This window comes from Belonocnema kinseyi, chromosome 7 (assembly GCF_010883055.1).
Source record: "Belonocnema kinseyi isolate 2016_QV_RU_SX_M_011 chromosome 7, B_treatae_v1, whole genome shotgun sequence".
NCBI classification, from domain to species: Eukaryota; Metazoa; Arthropoda; class Insecta; order Hymenoptera; family Cynipidae; genus Belonocnema; species Belonocnema kinseyi.
This window is the reverse complement of record NC_046663.1, coordinates 119,620,555-119,624,499: the sequence shown is the minus strand read 5'-3', so window position 1 is coordinate 119,624,499 and position 3,945 is coordinate 119,620,555.

Genomic DNA, 3,945 nt, shown 5'->3' with positions numbered 1-3,945 from the left:
CGACGAAAAGATCGCACGGTTCGCGCGGCACAACTCACCCCCGCTCCCAGTGAGGATATCTTGGAAAATATGATTCAAAAAGAAAAAGTGATTACCATGACTTTTTATGTATCTTTTATGCACAAGTTGTCTGCCAAAAATTCATTTTTTAACGATGAGCCCTTCCCAAATAAAATCATCAAAAACCATTTTTTGGGGGTTTCTTCGATTTAGGGGTGTTTTCACCCTTCATATCGATTCAACATTATTTTGTATTTACTTCTTATGTCTTCAGGAATATATGCATGCCACATATTAAACATTTTTTTTGAAAGGTTATAACCGCTAAAAAGATTTGGTCCGTCATATTGATTTTTTTACCTCAAATTCATCATGAGCAACCCCGATATACATACAAACAGTGTTTTTGGTGCTCTTTTGAAAATAAAAAAAAAAATTTATTTTCAAATTAGCATAAAAAATCGGTGGAAAACCACCAGGTTCTGATCTATAAACCTTAATCGTTTGAAATTATCAGCAAAATTCACAATAAGAACACTCTCAAAAAATTAAAATGGTTTCAAGTGGTTAACTAACTTTAAAACCTCATTATTACCGTATATCATATAATTATGCAATAATACGCAATGAATTATTTCTCAACACACTAATAATTTTTATAATACCCAAAGAAAAAATTGAATCTTACCATTATAAAGATTGAATGTCACGAACACGTCATGAATATCAAAATCGGCAAATATTCGTTTGATTTTAATGAAACTTGGGGAAATTATACTACTATATTAGATATTTTCGGTTCAATTAAATATATTTAATTTTTTCTTCAAATTTTGAAATAGCTCTAACTTTTTGAAACTTCCTTCGTTTCGGGAACCTTTAGAAGTCTATCAAAGGCTCACACAAATGGACAAATCCTTCAAAAGTCAGCGTGGCTACAACATTCAGGTAATCATATATACAGGCAGATATACAGACAGACAGACAGACATGCACCAACAAAATGTTATTATTCTTGAACTCTGTGAGTGCCGAAACGTAAAGATCCGTGAAAAACAACAGATCCAAAATTTGGACGAATACATTACACTCTCATGAATGAGAATGTAAAAAGTTCTAAAGCCAATTTCTAGATCTACTTCCTCCGAACAGTTTTGTTATTAAACATTTTATTATACATAACTTGTCCTGTTTTTTCAAAAATTGAATTTGTTTATTTTTAATGCTACATTTCACAATTAAAACAAAAATTATGCATGCTATCAAACAATAGTTAGAAGCAAATTTTTAGATATAATTTTAGCGCACAATATGGTTAATTATAATTTTATTGTGTCTTGTGTCATTTTTCTAAAAATTTAATTGGGAAATGAAATTTTTTATTTAAAAACAGCCTTTTCGATCGATAAACCAAGAACTGTTTTTCAAAGATAACTGAACGGTGATAAGCGTTGAATTCAGAAAAATTAATAATTTGTATTCCTATGAGTAAGCGATTTTTCCTTCGTCTAAAAATTCCCAACGGGAACAGAAAATGTGCAAATCCTATTCCTCTAAATCGACTTTGTGAAACGTAACGGAAGCATTTATTTAACGTATTTTTCATTATTAAATCTTTTTATAACTTATAAACTCGAAAAATTTTCGTATTTATATTTATTCATATTTTAATAATTTATTTAAAAGTGTTAAAAAATGCATTACAGAAATCCATTCAAATGTGTGAATTAAAATAATTTTAGCTCTAGAGATGCAGAGTCGAATTGATTAAAATTTAAAAACTTATATTCCACATGAAGGAGTTACAACGATTTACTACACATATTTTTTTAACTTATTAGGCGGGATTAAATCATTTTAAAATATGAACACTCTTGGGGAATAGAAGACGTGTCTGTGAGGTTATCTGTCGTTACAATAACAAGGAATTAAATATGTTAAAAACACGTTCTCTTTTGGGACGGCCACTACCCAGGAAACAAAAATCCATTCACTTGCATTTGAATGGGTTTTGAGGTCTTCTGAATTGCGTATCTGTCACTGGAATTACAGATAGCCGCTCATAGGTTAAAGTGAGTTTCGAATGAGAAATCAACTTTTTTAATCGGCCACGTAATTTTTTTCTCGGACCCATTCAGTAGCTATTATGAATCAGCATAAACCGATAGAGGAACGATAATTCCGATTGAAAATTATTAATTTAAATAAAATAAATTTAATTTAAATAGTTTAAATTATTTATTAAAAGATTTTTCAATGGAAAACTTTTAAGAAAATCCTGGCATACAAATAGTCTATTTTTATTTACAGACGATTTATTTTCAGGCATTTTAATTGATTATGTTGAACTTTTTTTGGATATATTTGCATCAAACCACATCAGAATGTTAAGAATTTATTTATTGATATCACATTTACTATATATGAATATTAAATTAAGAAAAACTAACACTCACGTTTTATCTTATCGAAATTACCTTGACCAAAAATGCGGGTATTCAAATTCTAAACATTTGGATGTTGTGATGCAAATGGATATAAGCGAATTGCGGAGTTTGTTTCTAACACGTGGATCCCTACAGCCATTAGCATGTGCACTGCCCGGTAATAAGCGTAGAATAGAAAAAAATGAATATTTTCAGATTTCAGCTCAAAAGTGAAGATAATTCTATTATTTTGAATGCGCGATTTTTCCATCTGTATAAAATGTCACCATAAGAATAAGATACCTCCGAAACTTCTTCACTTCTATTTCCATGGCGACCGCCACACGGTTTTCTATTCTCCCAAAGAGAACGTGTTTTCAATATATTTAATTCCTTCTAATTGTGCCGATAACACACCTCACAGAGATATTTTTTGTTCCTCAGAAGTAGTCATATTTTTATTTTATTTAATTCCTTCTAATTAGTTCACAAAATATGTGTAATAAGTTGTTTTAATTCCTTAATGTAAAATATAAGTTCTAGCATTTTAATTATAAAAAGATTTAATAATGAAAAATAGGCTAAATAAAAGCTTTCGCTAAATTTTACTAAGTCGATTAAGAGGAATATGGATTTGCACTTTTACTGTTCCCGTTGAGGGATTTTTAGACGGAGTAAAAAATCGCGTATTCATAGGAATCCAAATTCTTAATTTCCTTGAATTCAACGCTTATTACAGGGTGAATAAATTGAATGTCTTAGGCGTTTAATTTGGTGTAAATATTATAATTCCTGTAAAGGATAATCTAATGAAAATACTGTAAAAAAAGAATTACAACTAAATAATCATTGAATTTATAAAGAAATTGTCGCATCAATCATAATATATTACAATATTATTTTATTTGAATTTCTGTAATTTTTCATTAATCAGCATTAATTTTTAAAAATTTTAATCTGCATATTCCACTCCATTGAACTCAACCTGAGGTAACCTACAATTGGCACATTCACGCTTATTGAAAATTGCTATATGTGCATCGTATTTTTACCATTGGGTGTGATCTTTTAAGAACTCCATTTTATATTGAATCTCAACCCATTCATATGTACATTAATGAATCGTAGAATGCTCATAGAAATTATTTCAGTTTTGTTAGTCTTATTCAACTCTATTCACTCCCCTCACGGACTTTTTTGAGTTTTAAAAAACTCAAAAAAAAAACAGCAAGATACTTTTTTGTAGCGTTAAAAATTTTAAAAAATGTCATTAACTTCTGCTGAAGGTGACTTCAAGCGCATCCATAATAGCTCAAGTAGTATATTGCGCGCGAAGTTTAAAAATAAAATTCTCTCTCACTTGCATCGCAGTGTCTTTGTCTGAAGTTTCCACTGTGTGGCGCTAGCATCCATACAATGTCACAACCCGGGTATCGCGTCCTCTATATATGTCGCGATATTACCGGCCGGACTCAAAAGGTAAACGTGGATCCGTTTAAAAAATTTAAGACCTATGAAG